The sequence below is a fragment of the Diceros bicornis genome, chromosome 19, assembly GCF_020826845.1.
Source record: "Diceros bicornis minor isolate mBicDic1 chromosome 19, mDicBic1.mat.cur, whole genome shotgun sequence".
NCBI lineage: Eukaryota > Metazoa > Chordata > Mammalia > Perissodactyla > Rhinocerotidae > Diceros > Diceros bicornis.
In genome coordinates this window covers 62,501,980-62,517,845 of record NC_080758.1, presented here as the reverse complement: position 1 = coordinate 62,517,845, position 15,866 = coordinate 62,501,980, and positions in this window count along the sequence as shown.

The window sequence follows — 15,866 nt, the reverse complement described above, 5'->3', positions numbered from 1 at the left end:
ACCAGGCAGGGAGGATCCTGAGCCTTGGGCTGCGGGAGCCCCCGAACTGAGCTCTGAACTCTCAGCACTTGGCACATCTCTCCTGAGAGCCTCACAGCCGCCTCTGGGAGCTAGGGCATCAGGCACATCTTAGGGATGAGTGAACAGAGGTTCCACCTGAGACACCCATTCCGGTTCCCCAGGCTGGGGAAGCTCAGAGCTGCCTGACGGCACAGCTGCGTGAGGTTTTATCTGAGCTGGACTCAGCCTCTCCCTCCCATGCTGCCCGTGGAGGGAGAGAGGATTCGGGCCCCTCCAAGTCAAGGCAGCACATAAGTGGCTGAGCAGTCCCCTCTGCCTGAGGCCTCAGCCTCCAAGTCTGTCATCAGAGAGGGTTATGCTGCCAGGTCCCTTAGCCTCTCCCCCATGGCCTCCTTCTCTGGAGCTCAGAGCCAGGCCTAGGTCCAAGTCCTGTTTTCTCTGCATGCCCGGCCCCCTCTGGGGACCTAGCAGTAGTGCAACTTGAGAAGGTGTGGTCCTAGGGGGTCTAGTCAGACTAGAGGGCTCTGTCTGATGGACTCTGGCTGTCTGCCTTCCAGGAGAACGAGATCAACCTGAGAAGAGGACTGAAGTGAACAGCTGCCGCACCCCCTTCAGGGGAGGGGAAGGAGGAGGAATTCAGAGACCCTCTGGGCAGAACAGTCCCTGGCTCCACCCTCTGTATCTTACATTGAGTAGAAGAGTTTGATAACAGAGAAGTGGGAGACCCATCCTATTGGCGGTGGGTTGAGGGGAGGATGGCATCAAGGAAAATTTCCTGGAGGAGGGGCTGATTATTCCCATTCTGAGAACAGGTAGAGCCTGGATGGAACTGGAGGGAAGGACAGTTCCCAGGACTGGTTGCCTGCCCCACTCCTCACCCCCAATAAGGTCCATGCAGCATCCCCCACTTAGGCCCTATCTGCAGCCTCTCTTTCCCTCTGGTCTCAGGAATAGCCAGTCATGAGGGAGATCCTGCTCCTCCAGGTGGCCACAAAGAATTACAACCAAGAGCCTGAGGAGCGATTTGGGGCCTGGTTCCAGGACATGGAGCTGCTCAACGAGAGTGATAGGTGAGGCCGGGCAGGAGTTGGGTGAGGGCAGGGGTGGACTCTCCCTGTTGACCAGTCCACAATGCCTGTCTCCGTGGCCCCCCACTCAGCCCCAAGCCTTATTGCATGGCGACCTCTGGGACACCCAGACTCCAGCTGCTGGGCAGGCAGTGGGGGGAAACCTGAGGTGCGGCTCCTGTTAGACTCACAGGTGCCTCTCTGTCCTGGAGCTACAGCCTGTCCTGCCAGCTGGACACCCAGACCTAGTTGGCCAGCAGAATACTCAAGGACAAGAAGAATCTGCCATCATCAAGGTCAGGGGTGAGTGATTGTCTGGCCTGTGGTGACTGACTCCTATTGGTTCAGTAAAACTTCGGGCTAAACGTGCCCTTAGGGAGTGGGACAACTGGCACTGGGATCCCAGCTCCACTACTGAGCAGTCCTGTGACTGGGGTGACTCTCTTCAGCTTCCTGAGACTCCATTTCCTCCTCTGTGAAATAGGTGATACTAAATGATCTCTTGCGTGTCAGGGACAAATGGGGTACTGGTTGCTGACAGCACTGAGCACAGAGCCTGGAGCGCTCAGTGCAGTGGGGACATGGTGGGGGCCACGATTCTGAGGGAAGCCCCCCAGGATAACCCGGCTCTTCTACTCAGTCCCCAGGCCCCAACACCAACCCCCGTACCAGTGTCCGATCACAGCCCCATCCTCAGCAACGGGGACACATCTGGGAGGCTCGGGATGCACTGGGCCAGCTCCTCCCTCCTGACGGGAAGGGGAGCATTGTAAGCTGATCTCTGAGGTCCCCTTAAACCCAAGAGAGAGGGGACGACCCCACCCCAGCTCCCCGATGTCTCTACCCCAGGACCAATTCACACATTGTGGAGGGGCAGTAGTTATTTGTTGTAAACAATAAATGCCATATTTGAATATTATATTAAAGTCCTGTTCCCTTTACAGTCTGGGAGTTGTGGTGTGGTTCTGTCGCTTTCTGTAGGCATGTAAGTGAGACACTGAATCTCACATTTCTCCTTGAATCACGAACTCTTCCGGGTCATCAGCTTATTGTATGTGGGAGAAGGGAGAAGGGCCAGCCCTTAGCTGGCTAGTGGGAAAACCCCCAAGTCCCCCTAATTCCGAAGACCAGTTCATTTCAGTATCATTCAGCTCCTCCAGGAGCAGACATGGCCCCCCGCCCGTTCTCTTGGGATTTTAAGGTTGAAGGTACTTTCACAGGCAGAGCAACAACCACTGAAATGTGGGTGTCTTTAAAACAGCACTATCAGGACCATGTCGTGCCACAGGCAGGGGCTGCCTTTCTACATTCTTGAGGAACAGGGAACGTTTTCTGTTTCTCTTGTTGAGATTTCTTTTGACTAAATTTTAGGAACTTGTAGTTTTCTAGTTCAATCTCTGGAATTGCATCAGTTCTAAGTGGGGAAAACAATGTAAAATGATCAAAACGTGCACTTGGAGAGGACAAGGCCCAAGGAAGCTCATTAGCAAATGGACTAAAGGCAGGCAGGATCTAGCTCCTGAGGCCCCTCTAGGGGCTCCCTGTTCACCCCTGACCTGGATTTGAATCCTGCTGTGATCCTTGTCCAAGACTCTGAATTCCTTTTCCTGCTTGTTTTGTATCCAGGTGGAAAGATTTGTGATGCAGCTTTTAAGGCTACTGCTGGGCCTCGTTCCATAAACATGACTGCTCCCTGTCAACTAGGATTCTCAGCACCCCTGCCTTCCTTATGCAATTCCCTTTAGGGCAGACATTCCCCAGAAGGCCCCAAGCCTCCTGCCTCGTTTGTCCTGATGGATCCCCGGTGAGCTCCACTTTGCCAGTATAAGCGACTATAATCCTAGCCAGTGAGTGACCTCACACTGTCCCTTGCTGTCCAAGGTGACTTCTGAGCCCGTGTCATTCTGAGGTCCATGAACTTGGACAATCCTCCAGTTTACACACTAAGTGTTGGTGTTACTAACTCGTCCAAATGGGGCAATTGGGCCCAAGCCCTTAAACTGTGTCGCCCTTCGGTGGTTGTGTTCTTGTCCCCAGTCCTGTGCTGTGGTTACATTACCACCACCTGCTGGGGTGTGAACACTGTTTGAAGCTTTGAAAGATGAAGCATGATAGGGGTGTGGGGGGCTCCAGCAGGGAATGCCACTGAACTGATGGTCTATGGACATGCATGAACACAGACTTACCAATTAAAATACTAAAATGCTTCCTATCTGGTGGTGAACAGACACTGCTCTGACCTCGCACAGAGAACCCACCCCATGACTAGCAGCTTTCAAAGGGATACCAAGTGGCATTTTGAACCTCATCACTTGGGAACACCCTGTAAGACAAGGGACAGATGAATCGCTTCGCACTTGTGAATTGTCCCCTTCTTTCTGATGGCTGCAAGTTTCACCCAGACACACAGGCTGCACTCTGCCAGGGAAGCCTTCTCAGGACAACCAGAAGCTGAAGATGAATCTTGGTTCCCGGCATCCCAAGCCCTTCCTGACACGGCACAGCCACCAGGGAATGTGATTTGGTAATGGAAAGACTGGGAAGGCTGTATTTTCCCTCCAAAGGGAAAGAGAAGTACCAACAGTGAAAGCTTGATCCCTCAAATAGACAATTAAATCCCAACAAGCAGTGGTTTCTTTCAGCATTACTGATGCTGAAAAGATTTCTTTTGTTAATAGCACGATCCCCCAACTGCCATGTCCATTTCCATGAATCAAATTTCCAACACATATGGATCTAAAAAACTGAGGGAAATCTGGTATTTCCTTAGATGCAACTCTGAATTGGCATGCAACAGAGAACAGAAAAATGGAGACCTAGAAGTAAATATCTAATTTGAGAACATAGACATAAAAGTGCGTTTGAAATAATATTTTGGAATCTATTGGAATATTATACAAAAAGAAGAATCCACTTTTAGTAGGTTTTACTGTGATTGTGAGGGGAAAAACTGAATCACCCCGTGACGTTGATAATTCGCTGCTGACATTAAAGTACAAATAAATAACATACATAGTAAAGGAAAATGAGAGAACAGCATGAAAAAGGAAGATCTTTCTCTCCTCACCTGAAACTCAACCTCTCACCTCAGAAAGAAACTGTTGTCTATATTTTCTATGTCTCGAAGCAGAGTTTAATAAAAGAAAAGTATCGATATATTTTAAAGTTTCAAGAGCTCAAAGCAAGGAAACTTTAGGGATGCTGCCAAGAGACCTCACTGAGGTGCCTGTTCCATTTCATCTGCTGTCAGGACGGCCTTCTTAGACCCTCACTTTCTCTGCCTCGCTAGCAAGTCTGTCCGCCATCAGTGCTATCACCAGTCTCGCTCCTGTGCTCTTCACTGCCCTTTCCTCCTTCCTGATACCTCCACAGTGGAGCTGTGGAATGCACAGATCAGTTCCTGGAATCATCTCTGCCAAATCTGAATTCCAGCAGGAGTGGGCATGGGACCTGGAATGCAGACCATCTGCGAGCACACCTGGCAGGGATTCACCTGTGTGACTAGGTGCAAGTTTTTGCAACGTTTTGGCAAGATTGAAAGGACTTACGAGTTGTCCTGCGCTGCTCCAGGCCTGGAGTCCTTGCGGTCTCTCGGGCCAGCAGATCTGGTGGGGCTGGTCCAAGTTGTCCCCTCAGAGACTAGTCATTGCCAGGATGGGATGGGATTCTAGTAACAGGCCTCTTGAATATGTCACTGGACATCCTCAAAAGAATGGAAATGCTTAAACCTGGCTTTGGTTTGGACTGGTTCCCACAGTTACGCTGCTTCTTCTGTGAAGACGTGACTTATCATCCTTCTTTTCCTCTTACCCTATAAAAACAAATCATGAAACTGGGCCAAATGATAAAGGAGGCCTGCCTTTTTAGGACAATTATCCTGGCTGTTTTGTACTTCCACCCTCCCTCTATCCTCTGGGGATAGATCTGACCTGTTTCCTGGGATGTCATCAGGCAGATTTGCATCAAGAACAGAAAGCTCAAGGTCAAACTCAAGGCTCCTCCAGATCATTTCCCCCTCCATCCCGTTAACACGCCCTCCTTTTTTGAGTGTAATTCTATTCTCTTCTTTTCCTTGTCACTATCAACCCCACAAGTCCTGGCACTCCCTCTCAGGACAGTCGGTCCCCAGTCCTTTACTAAATCCCAAATCTTACCATTTCTGTGTTTTCTGTCTACTCATTTGCTTAATCCATTGACCACTTGGTGTTCATAGAGATTAAATCAATAGTGACGTTATCAACCACCCCCTGTTAGCAACTTACTCCCATATCCCAGATGTTCACATAATCCAAATGGTTATGTTCAAAAGTAAATAATTCAGAAAACATATTCACTCACCACAAATTCCTGATCTTTAATATTTTTATTCAAACAGTCATACAGTAGATAGCTGTCCCTCAATATCAGTAGTAATGCCAGATCAACGATTCTCACCTTAATTTTCTCCTACACCTATCAATCCTAGATTCCATGGACTATGATCACAATAATTTCCTTGGAAAAATAAAAAATTCCTTACCACTCATTTATTTTGCAAACCTTCAAACCCAGAAGATCTCGATTATCTGCCATGCCACAGCTACTGCTGGTCTTATGACAAGCTGAAGAAAAAGCACGAAACATGATCTTTTTGTACCACTGTAAATACAAAGCCATCTGCATCAACAGGAAAGCACCCATAATGCCTGGAAATTTTGTTCTCTTTTTTTGTTTGGCTCAAAAACAAAAAGACAAATCAATTTAAAAAATGGTCAAGGCACCAGAGTAAAATTTTTCCAGTGAAGACATACAGGTGGCCAACAGGTGTATGAAACGGTGTTCAGCATCACAAATCAGGGAATGCAAATCAAAACCACAATGAACTATCATTTCACACCTGTTATGATGGCGATTATCAAAATAACTAAAGATGACAAATGTTGGTGAGGATGTGGAGAAAAGGAAACCTCGTCGGAATGTAAACTAATACAGCCATTATGGAAAACAGTATGGAATTTCCTCCAAAAATGAAAACTAGCCTATTATCCAGCAATCCCACTTCTGGTATACAGCCACAGGAATTGAAATCAGGGTCTCAAAGAGATACCTGCCCTCTAATGTTCATTGCAGCAAATTCGCAATAGCCAAGATGTGGAAGTAACCTAAACGTCACTGATGGATGAATGGATAAAGAAATAGAATATTCGTCAACATTGAAAAAAGAAGAAATTGCTGCTATTTTTGACAACATGAATGCACCTAGAAGACATTGTGCTAAGTGAAATAAGGCAGACAGAGAAAGGCAAATATTTCCTTATTTGTGGAATCTAGAATAGTCAAACTCACACAAGCAGAGGTTAGAATGGTGGTTGCCAGGGGCTGGGGAGATGGAGAAATGGGGAGCTAATGTTCAAAGATACAAAGATTCAGTTATCAAGATAAATAAGTTCTGGAAATCTAGGATAAGGCATAGTGCCTACAGCTAACAAGACTGTATTGCATGCGCTACATGCATACATATTAGCTACATTTGCTAATAGAGTAGATATTAAGAGTTCTTACCAGAGAATAATAGTAATAAAGGAGGTGAGAGAAAACTTTGGGAGATGATGGGTATGTTTGTAGCCTTGATGGTGGTGACAGTCTCAAGGGTGTATGCTTATGTCCAAATTCATCAAGCTGTATATGGAAAAGTATGACATAATCGTTGATTCTTCTGCACCTTGAAATATGCCATATCCTCATCACAAGAGAAAAAATTTGTAACTCTATATGGGGACAGATGTTAACTGGACTTATTGTGGTCATCATTTCAACATATATACAAACATTGAATCATTATGTCATACCGCTGAAACTAATTTAATGTTGTATGTCAACTTTATCTCAATTAAAAAAACACAACAGACAAAACCATTTGAATACTGTATATGAATTCAGTGAATCCCTGAAACTGCCCCATTCTCATATGGGAATTACAGGAAGCAGAGAGGATGAAGTAAATGGAAGAAAGTTGTATAAAACAGTATTCAAATTAAAATCATTTAAGTTGCTATCAGCTCCTTTTGGCAAAGTTCTGCGAGCACCGATCTACTCTCACATTTTTCCTGGAAAAACATACTTTCACATCCAACCCATAATAGTTTCATCATTTTCTCTAATAAGAAAATTTCAACTTAATAAATAAAAAGAAAAGCATCTCTTATGTATGCATAAAGTTAGTGAACTTTATAGAGAAAAGAGCATATTTGCACAATCCCAATAAAGTAAACAGAAGAACTGAATGATGATCAAGTCTCATTCAAGTTTATCTTTGAAAGCCAGTAAAACCAGGCTATCTTTTCAAGGATGTGTGTAGAGCTGTCAGCCTTGGAAGATAGAAATAGTGGCCTACTCTGGAGCAAAGGGCAGGCTTGCTTACTGTCCAGTATAATAAAAATAACACCCCCCAGGGCAAAGGTTAGCAGACATCCTGCCCGTTATCAAAGATTTGAATTCCTTAGGCTCTGAGATCTTGCAACCCTCTGCATGTCACCTGGCCCACTGTGTATCACCCTGTAGGAAGTGAGATTTAGTGAACCGGTGCAAATGCTGATACTCTGGCCACTGCTATTGTTGTGTCATTAAGTCCTTTGTCTCTGAGGCATGGGACTCCTGACTTTTGCCAGCATCTGTAAGACCATTGTAGGCTAACTAATTGGTTTGCACGTAAGGTAAAACATCAAACCTTTCACAGTTCCCGACAAGCCCTTAAAATAACTAGTAGTCTTAGGAACAGAGAGCTATCCAGAACAATATGCATGGATGGTCTTCATAGAAGACTTCATGCAACCAAAACTTTAATAAGTCTCTCTAATCTCTTTTATTTCTACCCCAAGTAGAAGGAGAGGCACCAAGCTATTACAGGCCTAGGGCTTGTGCAAGCCACCTGGAGACCTAGTGACCAGAAACTTCCCATGGGGAGAAAAGACAGATGGGCATATTTCCAAAATGGACCCATGTGCCTCCCGGTCATCAAAAAGACAGTGCATTATCTTAATTTATGGTGATTTGAGTCATTAAAATCTTGTGATGGGCCAAAGATACACTTCTAAGAGGAGTGAGGCACATGGCAGTTGTAAGCAGATTAACACACTTGGTGAATATCAAACTCTGAACTAACTTTAGTGTTCTAATCAATTAAAAGGTACAACAAATTTAATTAGGTAGATTAAATGATATTTAATGGTATCCCTGATTATTACTCTGCAATAATGAACAAGAGGCTCATGTAAATAACTATAATTGGTCTTACTTTAAAACATGATAGTCAGGACTGTTTGAGATAAGGTGGAGAGAAGGAAGGGGAGAAATACACAAAAGTTAGCTGCTCTGAAGCCACTGTCAAGACCTCTGGATCTGCATGTAACCCAGGAGATCGAGGCAGACGGCTATGCCCCTATATCCTCCTGCACTGTGTTTCTCTGGGTTGTCACAGGGCTGAAGCAGCCTCCTAAATCGTGTTTACATATCCATGTGTACAATACCCCTGACCGTGGGGATGAACCACCATTCAATCATCCCTTACACCCCTCTAATTAACAATTAGCTTTCAGAATCATTGTATCATTACATGATAATTTATTCCTCAAACCTGTAGGATGCCGAGCTAAAAGAAAATCAAATATCAATGGCTTCTTTTCTTTGCAAGACCAAGATGTTCTTTCACACTTGGAATCCTGATTAGAGGATAAATCCATCAAATCAATGGAAACAACTTAAGAAATGGACAGAGGGATATTTCATTCGTATATATACATTTTGCATTGTTGCAAAAATAAAGTTACATTTAAAAAAATTAGAACTTTTTGAAATTTCATAGATATTAAAGACTTTGTTCTGCATGTACTCCCTTTGGTTTACCAAATCAAACTCACTCTTTAATGGGCATTTCTAGCATTCAGTGCTAGTAACAACAGTTTTTTTTAATTCTTATTTTTCCCAGGTCAAGGAACAAGGGCAGAGGTCGTAGAGAGGTCAAGTCTAATCTACCTAGGGATGTGGCAGCCTTAACTATGGATGTTCAAGCCAGACATTGCCAGCAGAACCACATCTCTTCATCCATAGGTGAGTTTTTACTAGTAATCACAGAGACTTGAGGATATCAAAGGAAATTCTTCATTAAGATCCAAAGTTATAGATTCTTATCTTGGGTTCATTACTTTGAATTTTTGACCCAAATCGTATATATCGATTGGACCATGTTCAATTCTATGATCTTTAGATGATGCAGCCTACAGCTGAAGAGAAACAGATACAACACCAACATCTTATCCTCTCTGAAGCCCAACTGAGAGCCCCTGGAGTCAGAAGTTTTCAAGACAAGATAAAGTCATCCTTCTTCTGAACAAAGACTGTAGAGGCTATACAAACATTCAACTTTATTTATTTTGTTTTATTTTTGTTTTGTGAGGAAGATCTGCCCTGAGCTAACATATGACAATCCTCCTCTTTTTGCTGAGGAAGACTAGCCGTGGGCTAACATCCATGCCCATCTTCCTCCACTTTATATGGGATGCCGCCACAGCATGGCTTGACAAGCAGTGCGTCGGTGAGTGCCCGGGATCCGAACCTGCAAACCTCGGGCCTCCGCGAACCCCGGGCCGCCGCAGCGGAGCCCGCGCAATTAACCGCTTGCGCCACCGGGCCAGCTCAAACATTCAACTTTAAATTGTTAATCTGACTTGTTAGAATGTGATGCAGCAAGCATAATACCTTCTAAGTTTCATGATTTTTCTCCAGAATACTGAGATGGTTGACCTTGAAGTCAAGATTCCCCATAAATGTCTTTATTCAGAGATAAAATTAATTTCCCTATAAAATAATTCCCATAAAATTGTTACAAATATATCATAGTCTCTGACTAAAAGGGAACAAAGCAAATTGAGCAGTTGAGTAGCAGTGTAATAAATTCCATACAAGGATCTTACTGCAGCATTATGTATAATAGTGAAACTGGAAATAACCCCATCTCTATCAAAGAAGAAATAAACAGATCGTGGTATTCCTGTTCTTTGGAGTAGCTCCAAAACTTCTAAACAGCTAAGTTAGAGTGACGTACACTGATAAGGAGAGACATCTATGATATATGGTTTGGGAAACAGCAAGTTGAAAAACGATGTAGTTATGTAATTTATGTTAAAAAAACTTTATGTGTATTTATAAATTCATTGGAAATGTCCAGAAGAATAAGCTGCAACCTCTTAACAATAGTTCCTTCTGAGTAGGGGAGTGAGTTTGCAGGGAAGGGGATGGAAGGGGAAGGTTTCACTTTACTCTACATAGATCTGTATAATTTGACTTTTTTTACAAAGTATGTAATTCTTTCATAATTAGAAAAATGAATGATGTGACTGTTTGGTGCAGGGCAACAGTATGATGTTCACCAGTCTCTGTTCTCTATGTTACTGCACAGCATGGGCTGTAGGAGAAAGCCCAGAGGAGCAAGGAAGACAAAGAAGACACGACACCTGCAGAAAGTCAGTGGAGTATTTCTCCATAAGAAACCTTCCAGGCGAGTGACGGTCAGTATCTTCCACTGCTCCAGCTCTCGCAATAAACATAGAATCTGCCCAGGGTAGTCCGGACAACCACGCCCTGCTAGTCCACTCCCCACCCAGGGCCTGTTTGTGCAGGGTGACTGCCAACAATCAGACAATGGACTCAGGATGGGCCGTGTGCCTTTGGGGCGGCTGGCAGAGAGGGACAAAGTGGAACACCTGCTAAGTGCACACACCTGAGAGGCGGAGCTCCAGGTGGAGACTCAAAATGCACCAAAAAACTGTCTCAGTGTCCCCCCTGTAAAATGGGGATCACAGGTCTACTTCACAGAGCTGTTGGGGAAGATACATAGAAGTGCCTGTGACAGCCAGTGTCACATTATTAACAAAGTCGTATCCTACTTCAGAATAATCGATGAAAAGAATAATGTGATGAGACCAAAGACGAGATGCCCAGCTTCGTAAGCAGCCCCAGCAGCATGAGAAAGAAAGGAGCTCCGAGTAAGCAGGGTTCTTCACAGCTCCACTTTAGAGGATGAACATGGGCTACACCAGGATAAGTGGCTGTTGTACAGTGACTCGTGTAGTGAAGGTGGGTCCCTAAAGACACTGTGAAATCCAGTTACACACAGTGGCTCCTAGGAAACAACTACAAAGCAATCAATGCAGCAGTTAGGAATGGGAAGGGGGTGAGCAGAGGAGGGTCAGAGCCACAAAATCTGATGGAAGACACTTCACCACGACGAGCGCCCAGCTCTGTCAACAGCTTCTGTGGTTGCACCAGGAGATCAAATGTCTGAGGCAGCCATTGTGGGGACTGCTGGGAGCACAGTGGTGACTGAAGCCACACTCCAACAGCAGTGCTTTGGAGCACACAGACCCAGAGACTTTCCTCTCCATTAATCCTTGTTTCAAGATAAGGAATATCCTCATGTTACAATGTCGCCTTCCAACACTTGTGGACGAGTGTCATCAGAACCCCCTGAAGAGGTCACAGGCCAGAGTAGGATGGAACACTGGGGGCTGGGGGAGCGGCGTTGCACCTGACAACACGGACTATCACCCGGGCCTGTTGAACAGGAGAGAAGAACCCGAGGATGTGGTCTAATGATAATTCCCCATCTTGCCACATTCAGAGACACTGCAGAGTTTCTCATCCTTTCTTTACAAAAACGTTAAAGAATTCATGTGTCATTAATTCATAAAGAGGCAAATTCTTGACAAAGTGACAGGGTCTAGTTTCCATGATCAGGTTTTCCAGTTGTTTTGATAATATTCCACATTCAGTAATCAGAAATGTAACCTATTGGGATGTGTAATATAAACAAGGACTTGTTTTCATTTAGCTCAATGCCCAGACTTTTAAGGATGACATAAATCAGGAAAACAGCTAATCATCCCTCCATAGGTTTCAATAAGACTTTTAAGTTAATTTACCAATCTCAGGAAAAGAGAATATGACAATTCAAGTTTTTTGTTTCTGCATTCAAGCGTACAGTACAGCCAAGAGAATGAGCAGAAAAAAATTAACAAGAAAGTCTTGCTTGCATTTTATCTTTTGCAAATGAGCAGGATATCTAATGTTCTGTTCTTTTCACTGCTGTAATCAATTTTTAAAGAATACGGTACATCTGACTGTCCCTAGGCATGTTTATCCGGGAACCTTGCCTGAATCCAAAGCAGAGATGTTAAAGCTGACGGGTTTCAAATGTTGCCCAGGTGCTGTCTACCATGAACATCCCTCTCCCAAAGCTGGACCACCAATCTCTTCCTGAGGGATCAGAGTCGCCAGCCCTGTCCCTGAGAGACTGGCCACTCAGGACTGAGCTGAGATTAGGTGATTAATCTAAAGAGCAAAATACTTAAGCTATTCTCATCTTAACGGTGCTGTTTAGGAGGCCTCTGCACTGGAATGGGTTGGTGAAAATGGCCTACTAGATACTTGCCTGGGAATTGATTTGTTCTCCTCTGCTCTTAGCGGATCCTGGGGAAAACAGTGATTAACCTCACAGATGCCTCAACTTCCACATCTGCAAAAAAGGCAAGCAACAGCCAATGTTACCACCCTACAAAGCTCTTAAGTTGTGCTTTCAAGAGGGGCCACAAGGGCGAATGTCTCCCAAAAGCTGATGAAATGATGGCACTTTGGCTGGAGAAGGCAGAGGGCAGCAGGCAAACTGGAAAGTTTCTGGGATGTCAAACCAGCTCCCATAAGCAGTTTAGAGAAGCACCTGGCCCTGGACTAGGTAGGAGGCTGTGGAAAGACCCACAGGCACACAGGGGGGAGGAGGAATCAAGCAAAGGAGGGAGGCGGTGGGGAAGAGGCACGAGTCCAGCTTCAATTTTGGACAAAAGCAGTTGCACGCTGCAGGCCCGCGGCTGCCCATGCAGCTGCCACACCCAGACTCCCTGGTCCCTCTCTTCCCGTCACATCCCTCCGGTACTCAGTCCAGTTGGAGCCGGTGCAGGACCAGAGTCCTGAGTCAATGGCTGTTTGGCCCTCAGGCAAGCCTTCACCGCCCTGCTCCTCCCCCCAGGGCTAGGCACAGCCCCGTGCCCAGAGCAACTTGGGAGTTGTAGTTATGCAGTCCTTCAAGCTCCCAGCCAGGAATGGTTAAGAGACAAAAGCACTCAGCATGCACAGCTAGGGGACCCAACTCCCACCTCTCCCTCCACCCCTGGCCCACGCCCCTATGCTTCTACACCCCACCTTCTACCCCGCCTCTTCTCTGTACGATGCCAACTCTACATGCCTTGCCCACCCCCCAGAGTATTTGCTGTGTGGTTGGGCTGCATCCTTTGAGGCCAGTACTCAGGTAGGAGTGGGGATCACCAGCCTGGCTATTGCTGAGAATGCTTGCAGCCCTGGTGGACGCTCCCTGGCCAGTATTTGAAATGTAAATTCAATATCTAAAATGGAAATACCGGGTGCATGGGATCCTGGAATTTGCCTTTTCAAGGCCATCTGTCCTACCATCCCCTGCATCCATCCAGCCTGCCATGATCTTCCCTCTGGACCCCGTGATCAGGGTCGCTGCAGAGATCCTCCCCTTGGAACCCACCCACCTTAAGGGTCCATACCCATCATAAAAACTCAAAGCCATACCACTTGCCAAATTGAAGCAAAAATGGAACGACCCGGGGGGCCACTCAAGGGTGAGGGCATTACTAGATACTTGGGAGTATTAAAATCCATTTGATGATGTCATGAGTGAACGTGTTCCACTTTAAAACAAAACACTGCTGTTATCCTGAGATATTGAGTTAGGATCTTTTTGCAAACATGCCAGATTTAAAATGTTTATTGATGTATAACATGCGTGTAGAAATATATGCATAAGTCATCCATGTAAACCTCAAAGAATTATTACAAAGTGAACACACTCGTGTGACCAAGAACTAACACCAGCTTCACTCAGGTCCCAACAATCCCTTTCTCCCTCCTTCCTCCCCAAAGGTAGCTGACATCTTACCAGCGAACACTATATATTGAGTTTGTCTTCTTATACAAGTGTTTTATTACAGAACAATTTAAACAATATACAAAATAAACAAAACAGCATAGTAGGCTTGTCACCCAGCTTCAACAACTACTAATCATCTGGCATTTTTGTTTCTTCCACACTCCATCCCATTCCCACCTCACTTTATTATTCTTTTAGTCCTTTGTGTGTGTGGGGGTGTAAGAAGTACGCACACTGAAAGGCACAAATCTCTACCTTACATTTTTGGCAAATAAACATACCCATATAACCTTCACCCCTTTAAGACTAGGATATTTCCATCACCCCCAGAAAACCCCTTCCTCTTCCTTCCTAGGCAATTTTTTCCTTCCCCCGAGGCAACCACTGTTCTGGTTTTTTCAGCATAGGTTCATCTTGGCTGAAATCATCCCACTTGTATTGTTTTCTGTCCAGCTTGCTTCCCTCAGCATGAGGTTGATGAGTCTCTCCCAACATGTGTGTGTCAGCGTTTGCTCCTCGGCACAGCTGAGGGCGTTCTGCTCTGAGGATGCCCCGCAGTGGGCTCTTCTTCCTCCTGGGGACGTGCAGGTCATCTCCTGCAAACATTTTTGTACAAACCATTTTTGTATGCTGTTTAATTCCTTTATTAGCATTTAAGTGACACACCTTTGCATTTTTGGTGGTTGGTCCACATTACAATATGCATCTTTAACATATCACAGCCTACCTAGACTTAATAGTGCACCAGTTTAATCAACGTAAAATATGGAAGACTTGCTATAGAACAGTTCCATTTACCTCTGTCTGTCCTTTGTGCTATTGTTGTCATAAATTTTACATCATCCCATGTTATAAATCCCACAATACAGTGTTATAATTTTTGCTTTCAATAGTCATAGGTCTTTTAAAGTAATTAACAGAAAAACGTTATGTAGTTTGAGGCAGATGATTTGAGGCTCTGCAAATTTTTTTTTTTTTTAAGTTTCACCCACAGTTTTTGCATTCATCAGTCAGCCTAACCCACAATAATTATTACTGTGGTGTTCTAGTGGCGATTTTCTATTTCATGCTATCCAGCCACATTTATTATTTGGAATTCTGTGAGGAAGATTCCCTCCCTCCTTCTCCTGTCCTTCTTCCTTTCTTTCTCTTATTCTTTTTTATTCCTGTTTCTTTCTTCCTTTCTTATTTAATCTATTTTATGTCAGTATAGACTCATGGATATTTATTTTATTCTCTGTGTAATAATCCAATGCTACCATTATTTATTATGTTGCTCACAGTTTTCCAGCTTGAGCCATTGAGAAATCTTTCAGATTGATTCCTTTTGACACATCTCATCATTTGCTGTGTTTTATTTAAAGCACTTTTCTACTTTCTGGCACTACAAGATGGTCCAGGTTCATATTGTATTTCCCATCTCCAGCCCTAGAATTAGCCATTTCTCCAAGGAAACCTGGTTCTTTTTATTGGAGAATGATATTTAGAAACCAAGATCTGGGAGCTAAGTGTGCTCATTGATACTAGGGTGTCACTGCTTCTGGACCCTCTCAGCAGAGCCTGGAAATGTATGTATGAATATAAACTCAGGTATACACATCTATCTATCAATCTACCAACATATCAATCTATCCATCTATCTGGATAGATATATTAGAAGAGACACGGTTTCATACTGATACTTCCAACTCCTATCCAACACCACAGAGTTTATTCTAGCATTCTCCTTTTGTTTATTTTTAACTTCTTTCACCAACAGTGAGAAACTTAACTCCAGTTAGCTACAATATATTTAC